The sequence below is a fragment of the Capsicum annuum genome, chromosome 4 (assembly GCF_002878395.1).
Source record: "Capsicum annuum cultivar UCD-10X-F1 chromosome 4, UCD10Xv1.1, whole genome shotgun sequence".
In the NCBI taxonomy this organism is placed as follows: domain Eukaryota; kingdom Viridiplantae; phylum Streptophyta; class Magnoliopsida; order Solanales; family Solanaceae; genus Capsicum; species Capsicum annuum.
In genome coordinates this window covers 119,009,099-119,025,321 of record NC_061114.1, presented here as the reverse complement: position 1 = coordinate 119,025,321, position 16,223 = coordinate 119,009,099, and the positions used below count along the sequence as shown (strand labels likewise).

At 33.2% G+C, this 16,223-nt stretch overlaps 1 pseudogene; it reads right to left on the bottom strand.

Moving 5' to 3' along the window:
- Positions 1 to 16,223, bottom strand: part of LOC107868980 — a 138,783-nt pseudogene that overhangs the window by 102,843 nt on the left and 19,717 nt on the right.

Below are 16,223 nucleotides of genomic sequence, written 5' to 3'. Positions count from 1 at the left end.
CCTCACCTCCAACCCCCCACCCCACCCTAACAACCGTCCAGCCCTTCCCCACCCCCACCCTAGTTCGTCCCCATACCCTACCAGCCCCATCCTACCCCACCTCAGCCCGTTCCAACCCTTCCACCCAACCTCAGCCCCATCCTCACCCCCCACACCTTACCATCTCCGTCCAACCCTTCCCCACCTCAGCCCCTATACCCCTCCCAACCACAGCCCCACCCCCAGCCCCTTCTAGCCCCCATAACTTACCCCAAAACTCTTTCAACCCCCCCCCACCCCCCCCTTTATTTTTTATTTTTTATTTTAATTTTTCCTCAATTCAATTCTTTTTATTTTTTTCTGAATAAAAATTTAAATTTAAATTGAAATATTTTTTGGGAGGGTTAAAATTTAAATTTGAATTGAAAGTGGGTGATAGTGAATATTGAAAAAAAATTAGTGAATTTTGCTTGAAAAAAATTAAATTTTTGTGAATTTTTTAAAGATATTCAAATTTAAACATAAAAAAATTATTATGTTTTTATATATGAATTTATAGTTAAAAATTTAAATTAGTTGGAGAAGAATTTTAATTAATTAGAATTAATTTGATGTTTAATTTTTGAGCAAAAATAAAAACATGATTATTTAATTTTTTCTACAATTATAAATTTTTCTTTTTTAATTAAATTAATTTTAATATTTAATTATCTATTTAGAATTTTAAAAATGACTTGAAATTTAATATAATACTTTTTTTAATTTTTTAACTTTTTTATTTTTTTATTTTTAAAATGATGTGGCAGATGAGGTAGACGTGGCAACTGACGTGCGGAGAGTGTGTTACACTCACTTAAAAGGGGTTTAAAATGTTGCTTTTTAGTGGGTTCAGGGGTCCAAATGTCAAATGTGTAAGTAGAAGTATTTAACTTACAAAACCGACATAGTACAAGAGTTCAGAAGGTCATTTTGCCACCAAACAACACTATCTGTTAATGGTACTACTTTGGAGTTCCAACATATTCTTATTGTTAAAAACTCCCTTTTTATCATGACATTTAAATCATTTGCACAAGTATCCACTATAAAACATTCAATTCATTAATTACAAGCCTTAATTATTTACTACCTGCTACCAAACTACACACATGCTAAAAGATATCAACAAATGTTAACTAATGTTCTCAATGAATGGAATAAAGTTCCATAACAAAAACGAAGACCCTTGTCTCATGATGAAATAATATTTGTAAACAATGGATCAACACGAGTCACTATCGCTCCCAAAGAAGATCATGTACATGAATACTATACCACACACTTGTCGTTATTTTCCATCTCACCAGAGTCAAGCATAATTAGAGTGAGATCACAAAGGTATTTTGACAGGTAGCAATGTAGGCAACATTTAAGTTAGGATAGCATATTATTGAACTGACTTAACTTCCTTAAATAACTATATGAAAACTTAACTTAATTTTTCCCCAAATTTACTACATTAAATAATAAAATGGATCAATTCTTGATGTTGCACTTGCTAACTTTCTTCTCTCGTCTATTTAAATTCTAAATGAACAATTTTAATTATTCTCATTCATTTTATCTCTCTCCCCCCTCTCTCTCTCACTTTTAATTTATTATTTAAAAGGGATACTAAGAAGTACTAGAGAATAAAGTGAATAGACCCCAATTCTATAAATTTCTAGTTACAAATTCCACCCAAAAATTTCTTTACCCCCAACATACGTTTTTGGCATAAGTTAATTTAAGACCTAAAATAAATGATTCAAGGTGGTTTTTGTTCAAAACAAGGTATCATAGAAGAATGGGTTATGGCTTGTAAGCATCTATTCAAGAAAAAGGGTAAGAGGAACAAATTATGGAAAAGTTTGGTCACTAAAATCTTAATGGGAAGTCTATATGGTAAACTTTAAAAGCTCACTCTTGATTGATATCCGAAGGTCATTTCTACAATGTCAAATTTCTCTTTTCTTAGCGATGGACCAACCGGGCAATTTCTCGATGGAATCATGGTACAAGATCAAATTAAAGCCTCACCACTCATGGTACTCAACTAAACACTCAAATAAATACTTTTAATTCCTCAGTTTACATAACACATTTATTACACAAATCGATGAAGATAATCAATTAGTCAAAATGAGATATAAATATTCACAAAAATAATCACTTAACCAACTAAAATATTAAAAAATGGCACATTTTGAATGGTTGGTCAATTCACAATCCAATTTTTTTATCTTCAAGTGTCATGCATGTGAAAATCTTCACATGAGTACTCTTCGAGTCAAAGTGTTCTATTGCTAGCACAATTTCACTTAATCACCAAAACTAATGAGCTTTATTGATCAAATACACTAATAACTACTACACTAAGAAATAAGATAAAAATGCAAATCGCAACACACTCAACTAAAATCCCAAAATTAATGCACCAATAAAATTAAAATTATCTAAAAATTACAACTCAAATTTAAAATATATCAGAATCAGTATTTAAAAACCAGAATATTAAATCGAAAGCAGAAATTGCTCAAAATATTACAGATCCAAAGTAATAACCCATCCAACTCATGATACTCCAGTATTCTCAATGCAATATGAATAAAATTGATGAGAATAATGGATGGAAAAGTCCCTTTGAAAGGTGATACACCTGACACCATGAGTGTCTAGCACAAGTGGCCTACTGTGGGCATCAGTACCTAACTCAACTCTGGATATAATCTATTAGGCTAGATCTGTTAAGATAGTACGCATCTAGAAAAAAGCCTCTGAGTTGGTCACAAGATTAAATGTGTAGTCCATAGGTGTAGACCCGCTACAACCGATATATGAAGTCTCCTAAGTTGAACTCTCTAAAGCAATGTAAAATACGAACCCTTTGGTAGCCTAAACATCATTTTGAACCCCAAATCTAGGTCAACATAACCTTCTATGTATTTCTCACCATCATATATTTACTTAAAAAGGATGGCTAAGGATATTTCTTACAAACTTTAGTCGGTATGACGACACCACTAACAATGAGGTAGAAATTGATCCTCTTAATAAAACCTTTGCATTCCCTTAACCAAAATACTTAGAGAGTATTGAAGAGAGTTTCTAAGTATTTTAGATTAGAATAATAGGGTAAATATTATCCCAAAAGATTTATAAATCATAGGATCCCTAGGGGTTATAATGAGAAAGGTATAGGTTTCCCCCTACTTAAACTACATCAAAATTTCTATAGGTGGGTACGACATCCCCACACAATCCATACCCTAGGGACCGAGTGGTAACCACCACTCATATTCTAATCATAACCTTAACCCCCACACTAGCCCACATATGATTCCCAAGTCCCACACTTACCCAATCATACGATTGGTACCCATAAACTATATCTATTCTAGGAACTAAACTCCAACCATCCAACACTAGATAAAATATGATTAGCAACAAACCATTCGTACTCTAAGGTACGGCTGGTATACCATAATTGTACCTTGGACAGAAACTAATCTAGCCCACCAACCAACACTGGTTAGCATATGACCAAGACCATACCAACCATACCCCATCTAACGACTAGTACCCCCTAGTGGTATGATGTCCCAAAACCAAAAATCTTGAAAAAATTTTAAGGAAAAAAACCCAGGGTGTTTCATCCTCATTCATATAAACCTATTCCTTCTCAATAGTAGTAAATCATGTTGGGTATACCTCGAGTACACTGTCCCTCTCTACCAGGATCTGAGATGCTACAACCTATAAATGAGACATGTATAGGAACCATAGATGATCTACAAAAGAATGCAATAAAGATATCTCAATATACATAATCACAAACTCCACATCTTGAGTACCTAACCTTTTTTGAAAGCTAATATTATCAATATTCTTACCATATACTCGTACTACTCATAGAATTTCTATATCCCATCATGAATAGGCACTAAAGGTACCTCAATAACAGTCTTAATCATCTGAGGAATTTAGTCTACAACATGAAAACCTTATATTAGTAAAATAAACTAAGTGACATGTCTAAATAACCACAAATTGAGTCAACGAAGTACCGAAAGTTCTTAAAGATGATGATTGTTATGGTACAGTGGTACTAGTTTATTAAGATAGGAGTAAGGCTTGACGGAGAGAGCTACAAAAATTGGAGCTATATCAATAGGAGTGGTTTATGTAGCACCATTATCTAATGTCTCAACATTAATAACATGTGAGGTGTCAACTTTATCTCTCTATTTCCTTATCCTCTCAGCTTCTTTGTAATCGTTTCAACCTGGAGAATATCAAAAGTTGACTTTATGATAACTTCAAAATTTATCTTTTTTCAAAGCGGGACCTTTGCTTTCCTTCATATCTCTTTAATTAAACACGAGAAACAAACTAAATGAGTATATTATTGAGCTCACATCTAAATTTTTTAGTCAATAGTTATCCCAAGATTTAACTTTTCTTGATCAATGATTGACCTAAGCTACATCACCTTCAGATAAAGAAGGATTGATCCATTCTTAGGTAGCATAAGAGTACAACACAAAAAGTCAACAAAAATGGTGGAAAAATATTCATATGTTTTTTCTTGATATCCAAACTCCACTTAATCGACGGAGGTAACTTTTCAATTAGTAGGGGTACCAACAGACCCATTTGTTCACCTAGAGAAATCACTAGTCTATCTGCTACATGGTATCGATTAGATGTTTTGCATCCTAAGAATTTATTTATAGTTCCTCCATCACAGGGAGCATCAATTCCAAATTCTCATACACTTCCTATCACTTGTTATGGATTTCCATTCAGTTATTTTGGTGGTAATAACTCACTATAAAAAGTAGAGAACACTTGAAGCTAAGTTGGAATATAAGATGGTCAGGGTTCAATGAAAATATGAAAACCATGGTACCTAATGGTATACAAATGAGATAGATATTTATCAGATAATTTGTTAAATTAAAATATCTTCTCCATAAGAATACTGTGTTGAACGTGAACTTTTATTCTATTTTACAGTTTGGGAACTACCACAAGGTAAGTTTCTATGGCTGTTTTGGAGCATTGCCCATCCCTCCTACTCTCAACTAATGTAACCAGTAGATTTGGTAGTGGTTTATGAATTGGAGTACTGTTCCCAACATTATATACCTCATTCGAGGTTGTGAACTGATATTCTAGAGAATTGGCAGTTGTTTATAGTTGATCCCTCATAACTAGAGACATGATATTTCGTTTTAGATTTCCATTTTTATTTTTAGTAGACATTTTTGTTTTCTTTTAAATATTTCTTTCTTGATTAGAATGACCTAGTATTGATATCCTTTTTTCTTTATTTCAACATGTATAAGATGAGTATTCCATTTCTTGGAGATATGTTTGTTCATTTTGTTATCTACATAGAAATGAAGACATGTACTTGATAATGTTAGTAAAAATAAAGTGTTGGCATTATATCACCAAACTGCTTTGGCGCATCAACAAAGAATTTAGAGAACACTATATATTATCAATAAAATAAATAGTGAACATCATGGCATAGAAATGAGATTGGGATTAGGGAGCAAGAGTGATAGTTTGGGAAATTCCATAAAAATCTAGAGAACTTTATTGAGCATCACTAAAGTTATAAAGGCTTTCAAAACGTTCACCTAAACTACCCATCCTAAACTATCACTTGTGGGGAGTTGGGGAGTACTTTGGCAATCCACTACGTAGTTTGGTACATCACCAGAGTTCTCGACCTATTAATAAATGTGGTCATCTTCCCCAATATGAGATATAAACTAGTAATAATATTTTTCTAAACTTGAGATCTAAACTAGCAATGGCATTTTCCAAAAAAATTTGCACATTGGTTACTCATACTACCCTATATTTCAATACCAATCTCCAAAACTGACAATTTTACCTTAAGAATGACTTTACTCAATCTATCATTGGGAAAAATTTGTCAAAAGTAAACTTCTACACCACAATAGAAACCCTATTTCAACATTAATACAAGAACATAATGTATGTCATAACATTATCCTTGGTTTCATTTAACTAAACAATAATGGAACCAACAAAAAATATCATAATTCCCCAAATCATACAACCCTAAGCAACCCAATTTGACAAAATATTAACCCGTTAGGAATAAGTTCAACAAAATAAGTGTGTGACTCTTTATCATATTCAAATAATTTTGTATAAAAAAAATGAATACTATGAAGGACAAGATCTATTATAAAGAAATTCAAAACATTTCTCTAACCTTTAAGATTAAGAATTCCATAACTATGGAAAAAAGTGGGAGAGAACTCTAGCTTAGTAGAGAGGCTAAGATGGTGGTGCATAATGGTAACTCAAAAAATTTTGGATGCCATTAAGATGGTGAGAGTGAGGGAAATGGAAATTTGTGGGTATGTTAAAGGTTTAAAAGAAATAGGAGAAGATTAGGAGACAAACCATTTTACTTTTTTAACTGTCATGCATTCCTCGATAAGGATCGCCATTGCCAAAGATCTCGGTAATGTATTGAACTCTCCATTTAGAACCAAACTTAAAAAATTCAAGATCATAGGGAACCCAATTTGTTGAAGGACTTCGACGATATGGTAGCATGTTTGGAAATTTGCCAAAGTCCCTTTCCTAGTGCAATGTGCAAGTCCCCAATAGTGGCCACTTTGGAGATCACTTTGGAGATACACAAAAGTGTTTAGCGGAATTACCAAAGTTACATACCAACATTTTGTTCTACCAACTCATTTTTTGGCGTATTTTCTATATTCCAAACCAATCATATGCCTATACAACACAATAATTATTATTTTAAAATTGGGATAAAATAAAACATTGGTTGCCTTCCAAAAAGCATCTTAGTTAATGATAAGCCTTAATCTTTTAAATTTGTCGGACCCCAACATAGAATTGCTTCAAGCAATGTCCATTAATAGTTAACCTTTACAAATCTTGGATCTCTAACTTAATTACTCTTCTAGGGTGTAATACCCTACAAGAACCTAGACAAGCTTCCACCTATTCGTTATATGTTTAGAGGTCACAAAGTAATTATTTTAACACTAAGTACAAATGACATGGCCATTTTAACACCCAAGCTTTTGAACATTTCTCTTTGCTTTCTCGAGTTCCAAATGTTTATTTATGAGTTAAAATATATTTAGGAATGTTAAAGTGTTCATCCGGGAGATTTTTGGAAGATTTGGAAAAGAATCAAAATGATTTTGGGCCATAGAGGTAGTAAACCTTTGTGTTTTTAGCGTGTCAAAGAGGTTAGTCTCCATGATACGCAACATATCATTGAGGTTACTCTCTATAATATACAATGTGTCATAAGATTAGCCTTTGTGATGGGAAGCATGTTACGGTGGTTGTGTAAAGTTGGGTAGTTTCCTTAAAGTTAAAGGACCGTTTTGGTCTTTTTTTTTCTCCCAAAACACCCTATTCATGACTTAAAACCCAAGGGGGGCATTATTTTCCCCATTCATCATCAGTTAACAATACTCAATTTCCTCTTATTCTCAAGAACAAAAAGTATTAAAAGCTTCTTCTAATAATTCACGCATCCAAAGTCCCAATTCCAATTTTTCTTCAAGAATTCAAGCAAAATCGGGTATGTGAGATATTCATTATTGGGTTCCTTCTGCCCATTGAGTCTTACGAATCCCTTATTTTACAAGTGTAAATCCTTTTCTCTCCTTTTATAAAATCTCAATGTCAACTATTAATTTACTCAACTTTATCTTAGTAGTTTTGAATATAAAACATAATAATGTGTACCCTACGTGAATTATGATCTTACATGCTTTATAATATCAGTCACCCATAGTATTTCGATTGACACCATGGTAATTATTAATTTAGGAATTAAACTATGTGAACAGTTTGTCCTCATAAGTTTAATATCTTCCCATACTCATAGCCATGGATTTCATTAGTTTAGTGAAATATGCTATATTTTAGATCTACAAATCATAGATTTCCTTGAAGTATTATGATGATATTACTATATTTAGTGTATTATTCAGTTCTGATGAGTTATGAACACCTGATACCTATATGTTTATGCATGTTCTCGATCTCAAGCAGCGAGTCCATCAGATCATGATTTTATCATCATATTTAAATTATAAGTGCACTGTTACTTTCAGTGTACCCTATTTGAGCAAATGAACTATCATTGCATGTCCTAGATTATGCTTCCATATTAGTTCAGTTGTAATTAAAACTTAGCACTGAACAAATTTAGGGATGAAGGCTTTCCTGCTAGTCGAGGGTGAGACCTTTAATAGCAATCTCTGAGATTCAAAACTACGTAGCCAACATAGGTATGAGAGCTCTTCCTACCAGTAGGAGGTTAATACTCTTTAAGTGTACCTTCCAAGTGAGGGTGATACTCCATTCCTTTTGTACACCATTTTAGTGGATCCACAAAGCAACTTTCAGTACCCATGGCATGGTATTAGTACCCTTCCAACTAAGGTTAGAGGCTGGACCTCGATTAACTAAGATTTGTGCAAGTTGGTTAAATGTTTGCTCCCATAGTCTTATTTCAATATCTAGACAATATCAGTTTAGGTATGCATGACCAAGTGCCCAGTTAATCAGTAAATTAATTATTCAGTTTTACAGATTATTTCAGCGCATGTTTTACTTGGTCTTACATTCATCTTACATATTCATGCAATCATCCTCAACATTTATATGTTTTTGAGTTGTCCCTATCTAACGTATCAGTACATTAAAAGTACTGATCGTATACTCTCATTTTCGCTATGTAGTCTTATAACATAGGTTCGAACATTCAGCTCCCCGATCGCCCTTAGTCAGTTTAGGTGCCATTTATCAATTGTTCTGGTGAGTCCTCTTTCTTCAAGGACAATGTTATTTGTAGTTATTTTCAGTAATTACTTCATTTCAGCCAGTCAGAGCACATTGGGGGTTTTTCATATCAACTCCTCTAATTTTAGAGGCTTTCAAATAGTCAAACTTATTTTTAGTTTTTATCGGCAGTTCAGACATATTGGGTATTTTTTATTATTACATTGGAATAAGATTTTCTTTTTCTATCTTCTTCATATTATGTTTTATTATTACTTCCTTCAATTATCACAACAAAAAAAAGATCATGGGTTAGCTTGGGGTTTCTTATGGCCTTAAGCACAAGATTACGATTAGGGGTAGTCTCGGGTCGTGACCAGGTAAGCTTGCATAACTTTGCATGGGGTATTTTTATTTGAGCTTAAACATGAAGATTTTTAATTTGCAATAAATATCAACACACTCAACTCTAAATTTTCTCTTACTATTTCTATTATTTTACCACTGTTTCAATCAATCTTTGTAGGTGTAGGTCACCTATAGGCTGGTTTAAGGTTGGTGAAGCAGTTTTGATTGGGCTAGACACTATTCTTGAAGCTATGGAAAAAGTTTAGTTGATTCTTGAGAGATCAAAAACTGCTCAGAGCCGTCAGAAATCATATGTAGATGTAAGAAGGAAGAGGTCAAGTTTTAAGTAGGTAATTGGGTATTCTTAAAGGTGTCCCCTATGAAGGGAATAATGAGATTTTGAACAAGAGGGAAACTGAGTTCATAATTTGTTGGTCCCTATGAGATAGTGAAAAGGGTAGGAGAGGTTGCTTATGAATTGAATCTTCTATCAGAGTTAGTTGTTGTCCATTTTGTTTTCCATATTTCAATGCTTAAAAATGGTATAAAAAACTGTCCTTAGTGATTCCCCTAGAGAGTAATGGTGTCAAATATAACTTGTTATTTGAGGAGATTCTTGTTTAGATACTTGATAGACAGGTCCGAAGGTTAAGAAATAAAGAAGTAATCTCAGTGAAAGTTCTTTGGAGAAACCAATTGGTTGAAGGGTCTACTTTGGAAGTTGAAGCAGACATGAAAAGAAAGTTTCCTCATCTCTTCTCCTCCAGTTCATCCCCTACCAAAGGTAAAGTGTTATTTCCAGCAAATTATTTCTCTTTAAGTCCAGTTAGGTGTCCTTATATCTTATATTATGTTGTGAGAAATTAAATCCTTCTTATAGTTGTAGGCTTGGTTATAAATCTAGTGTAGAGAGGTTGATTCTTTTCCTAATCCGAATCCTAGATGAACCACATTCGAGGACGAATGTTTTCCAATAGGAAGATAATGTGATGCCCCATGTCGAGGAGTTCTGTGTATCATACAACTTCTCTCTTAAGTCATACCGATCAATATGAGTGGTATGTTGTGCTCGTATGCAAGATAGTATGGTAGGGTGAACTTTCTATTAATGATAGGAATTGGCCCCCTAGAAGTCATCAAGTAGGGTACGAATTGTATGATATTAAATTGTAAGTTCTTCAGTGAGGTCTTCCTAAGCTTCTGTCCAAGGTACGAGTATAGGGTTAGATGTCTTATGAAAGGATACTAGTCATAAGTGCAATTAATATGTTTATCATTGAGTACCCCTTTGATTCTGTATTCTTACAAGCAGAGGATCTAGGTCGTACCCTACCATACTAGTTGTATGGTAGAACAGTAAAGACTAATAAACTTTTTCTATAAAGTTAGCTAAGGTCCTTTTAGTATTTTTCCTCCCTTATAACTTCCCATCCATGACTTATAACCCTCAAGAAGGTGTTATTTTCCTACGCATTCCACTCAAATAACAATACTTATATGCTTCTATCTTCAATGAACATCAAGAATAGGGATTCTTTCACAAGTTCATCCTTCAAGCCCTAAGATTCAAGCTTTCTTCACAACTCAAGAAACTTCAGGTATAAGGGGTTTATGAACAAGGTAATTCTTTCATCATTGTTCCCAAAATACATGATTTTTAAGATTGAATTTCTTTATTTTAAATTATAGTTCGTAGACTAATATCCACATTCTTGAATTATGGCATTACCATGAGATTAATGGCTTAAAGTGCATCAAGATTTACATAGTTTCATCTTTTGATTTATAAGATTCATATTGTGATTTAAATCTCTTTATCTTTAATGGAATTGCTGAAGTACTTCAAGATGATTATTGAATATGATGTTCTATCATGAATTTTTAAGAATTTACGCATATATTATAAGTCCTTAGTACAAGTGTTGAGTTTATGAGAAGATCATGCTCTTAAGATACATTGATAAGTTTATACAAAAGCTCAAAGAAAAGATCGATCTTTTGATCTTAAGATAGGTTATGGAATCCACATTTTTTTCATCTTGATTTTGATTTAAAGAAAGAGAAACATAACTGGTTTCCAGTCTATAAACCCTTATTCTATTTTACAGTGGATTTCGTAAATTATGTGCATATAAGTATTCTTGAAGTAGTATTCAGCACCGAGAAGGTAATATAGATGAGTGTATCCCAAATTCCTAGAAACTATAAGCCACTATAGGTTAATCCTTTTTCCCAATATTGATGAAGAAAAGTGATCACTAAGATTAAGGCTCTATTTTAATGGAAAGGGTAGAATTTCTCTCCCCAACATGGGTAAGACGTTGAACTCTATGGTAGCTCACACGGTTTATATCGTTTAGAAGAATCTCCAATAAGAAAGAATAAAAGTAAAGCTTTTAGAACACAAAGTTATGCCTAAAAAAGTTTATCTTTATGTTTTATTACACATGCTCATGATTTTACAGTCTTTGTTTTATTCAAGCTCTAGGTGAGTCATTTATATTTAGCATGCATCATCTTATAGTCTAAGGATTGTTCATTTATTATCTTAGTTATGCATTCACCCCTACATACTTAGTACATTTCGGAGGTAGTGACCCACATTTATGTCAATGTGCTACATTGTCTTATAATGTATGTTCTAGTGCTTGTTTCCACCAGCATGATTGACAACAGTATCATCACCTATATCTTGTCCTTTAGTGAGTCCTCATAGTCCTAGGACCCAATTTAAGTGATTTCTATTTTTTGATGAAAGTGTTTTAGTTACCTGATTTCAGTTTATGATTTGGATCAGTTGGGGTCTTTCTAAATATCTCTCTAGTTAGTAATTAAGGCTTGTCAGACTATTTACGTTTTAACTTCAAAGTGTTGTTCAAAGATTTCCAAGTTAATGACTTTTATTAAGATAAGTTTATATTTACCTTCAAGTTCTATTTATGGTAGTTCAATTTTCTTACGAGTTCAAGTTAAGTAAGCTTAATGGGTTACCTTGGGACTATTCATGCTCTTGAGCATCGTGTAATGTCAAGGGGGTACTTCTGGATGTTACATAACAACTGGGCAAGGGTGCCTTAGTAGCCCTCGTCCAATTTTGCGAAGGGTACTAATGTAGTCCTAGTACGCTTTAGCAGACTGTGATGCTAAGTGGGTACCGCTTCAGTGGTCACCTGAACATTTTAGTTGTGCTTAGCACCTGGGTAAAAATAATCCTTTTCTTAGTTATTCATTACTATTTTTTAGACATTGATCTTGTGGATAGATTTGATGATTATTTTCTTTCATTTTTAAGCTTTGGTAAGGTCCAAATTTCTTTTTTAACTACTTTCTTTGATTCTATCATTTAAAACTTGTTTAAACTCAAATTTAAAAGTGGAATTTGGGAATTTTGGCCAAAAAGACACAAATCAATATTTATTTAATTTAAACCCTAATTTCACCCTATTTTAACTTGGGTTTTCTCCTATGAATTCATTTAATCTTTGGAAAAATGTTTTTACACAAAATTTTTGTTTTACTCTACTTTTTCAAAAATCTATTTTGAGGGTCCGTCTTGACCCCGATTCGAAAGTAGGCATTATGGATATTATTGGCCTTCTTCTGATGCATAGATTCTATATTTTCATATGTTTTAGTTAATTTTGGGCCTGTTCATGAGGTGAAAGCTCTGTGATATAGACTTGACTGTTCCACACTACTAGAAATTACCCCTATGGTGACGGTTGAAATATAGCTGCAATAGACAAAAAAACCATTGCCATTGCTCTACCGTAATGGTTCAGCAAGCGTCTACGTGGGCATTGTGATAAGTCTATGGCAACGTTTTATGCAGCAGTTGTCTGAGCCATCGCCATAGCTCAAGTTATGACGACGGTTTCAGACAACCATCGCCATAGCTTGACCTATGGAGATGGTTAATTTTTGACTTATTGAGATGCCTATTTTAATCTATTACAACGGTTACTAACCATTGCAATAGATTCTAATGTAATGACATTAAACCATTGTAGTAGTTTCTATTGTAACGAGATTATACCGTTGCAATAGCATCTATTACGACAGGATTAAGCCATTGCAATAGCATCTATTGCGACACTTTTATTATTCTGTTGCAACATTTTTTTACTACCTATTGCAATGGTTTATTGATCTATTGGAACAATTACAACCACATGTTATTAAATTTAAATTATTTATATAAATAGTCACTCGTATTAATGTAAATATTTATTTAAATACATAGTAAATTATAACACTATATATACACATCACATAACAAAATCATTCTTTAATAATCTCATAATTCAAAATATACAGCAAGCTAGTAATTTAAACCTAAAAGCAAAATGTAATCAAGTCCAAATGATTAGTTAAGTTCTTACATACTAGCTAGTTCGATTCATGAAAAGTATCAAGAAAGTCAACACAAAAATATTGATATTAGAGCATTTATCCCCAACCCAAAAATCTTCTCAAGTAAGGTCACTGTCTCCATCACTTTCTTCATCTCTTTCTTTATTTTGGAGACCTATATAAAGAGAAAAATAATATAAATTAGCACTTAAATGTAAGAAAATCCCATCAAGAAAACAAATTATAACAAGCAACATACAATGACCATACAGTAGGTTATAACTAGTCAGTTGTTAGAAGACAGTTGCGTTATCCTATGGCAGTTTTAATTTCTTCCAGACAACAACCAACTTACTGTAGGTTAAAGTTTGCACAATAAGCTTATAACATCCTATAGGGGAAGATTCAGGGGTTCATATACCAAAATGATATGGAAGAGTTGATCATGACTTGTAAATCAATTTAAAGTGAATGGAAAATTATAGAAGATCATGCTGTTTCTCAACATGCATCTTGAGTTTGCTAGCTATGACTATGCATAATTAAGAGACCTGTGATTAAGTCTCAGTTTTCTTTTATAGATCTTCTTGTACCAATTGATATACATATACTTGTGTATCAAAATGTTATTAGTACTAGTATGTGTAGAACAAATAATAATGCAACCAAAAGTTTCAATGAAAAGGCACTTGAGCCTTAACCAAAGAGATTTGGGGACTAAGTGTACTTGTTACATTACATTAAGATGCCATTGATATTATAATGAAAATAGAATAGTTAGATAGTTAGCTATCATAGTAAAACATTATTAATTAGTATACATAGGCAGACCAAATTAGAGTTATTTGTCTTGAGCCGGGCTATAGAAAACGATCTCTCTACTTCGTTAGAGGTAGTGATATATACTGTGTTAAATAGAAGCTGCATAATACAAAAGGATATATTTATGAAAAACTGGATTAGAGGTTTTGATAAGTAAAACTGGATGCTATCTACTCCGTAGAGCACAGTAATGAAAAAGTGATGTCAACCCAAGGGAAAAAGTTTCTTATTTAAACAAAGTTTCCACAAAAGGGATGCAAATTCTATGTGCAAAAATAAGAGAAACTAAAAAACTTCAACTGAAGTTACAACACATAAAGGTTCAAGGTATGGAAATATGACTAACCTTTACTGAATTAGGTACCAAATCCTTGTACAAGGCCCTGAATCTCTCATACCTAACAGTTTTCCTGAAAGTGTCAATCATTCAAGAATATTCAACAGAAGCCTTGCTCTTCCCATCACCGGTAATTATGGAGGCAGCATCTTTCTAACCCACTATCTGTATCCTTCTGCATATAATGTCAAGAGGGTAAGAAATAGTTTTCCCCACAGCTCCTGCCACAACCCCACATGCCAGCCTTGTAACAATACCAAGCTTAGTAGAATCATCAACTAGACCAAGTGGTTTTGTTTTGACCATCCAATTTTTTAGAGATTCATAAACTGCACAGTTAAGTCCCACATATGGAATCAGTAAACACAAACAAACTTAGTTACTTTCATAAGAACCAGAAGGACATTATATTTGTGTTGCTTGTTCTTTTCCATTCCTTTTCACCACACTATTCAAAGAGAAGATATTCTAATTCTAAACTTCTGCCTGGAATAGTTGGCTTACAGTACTATTTTGACTAATTAACTAGTGGGTGAAGTTCTTAACAGTTCTTTCTCTCAACAAGCTTAGAAGCATCATTTTTTTCTCTATAAAGGGACCAGATGGCTAGTAAAGAAGAATTTCCTTATAAATTTAGGGAACCAAAACTTATAACTCCTATGACTAAAGGAAGCCATCTTTTATACAAAGCACGTGGACCTTCCTCGCGGAGTATGGTGGATAGAGCATAGAACATTCCTCTGTATTGATAAGGAGACTTCTCTATCTATAAAACATAAAGAGGATTATCATGAAAGGCATCGCAGCAGAGCACTCCATAGTCATTGCACGGTATACAGAACATCAGAACAGGCAATATTTCTTCAAAAAGCTCATAAATACCTGCACAGTGATTCTGCCCCGAACCATGTCCATTGGGTAAGTTGCAGACATAGCAATTATGCCAACATAAGCTCCAGCTCCAAGACGTAGTAATGGAGTAAGTTGACAAACCTCTGTGGAAAAAATAAAATGACAGTCCAAATGATGCATAATTCTTGAAAATATCATTTTGTTCCTTTCTTAATTTTTTCAGGATACTAGCATAATATGACCTAGCAAAACCATTAGACAATGTTCATTAACTTATTTTTTCCTGACAACGACAATCTTCATTAACTCAACACATTAAAAAGAACTTTATCAGATGATCCAAATTAATTGTGCATGGTAGGTGCAGAATAGTCTAGAAAATAAATGCTCACAATATGGGGCTTAAATACATCTTGTGAGCTTTGGCATTCAGTCAAGATGCTTTCCTAGAATGATTGACAAACTAAAATTATATGTAGATAAATTTTGTTTGCCACTACTAGAAAATCCAGCAGCGAGCACAAGCAGCTTATGGAAGCAAAACTAAGGTGCATTGAAGGAGAAAAACTTTAATGTCTTTAAACCCTTATTTTAGAAACTGCAAGAATGGATAAATCAAGATGAGGATGCATACATTCTAAGCTAAATCCATATTTTACCCAAAAATGAAAATTTTTTGGTCTATTTT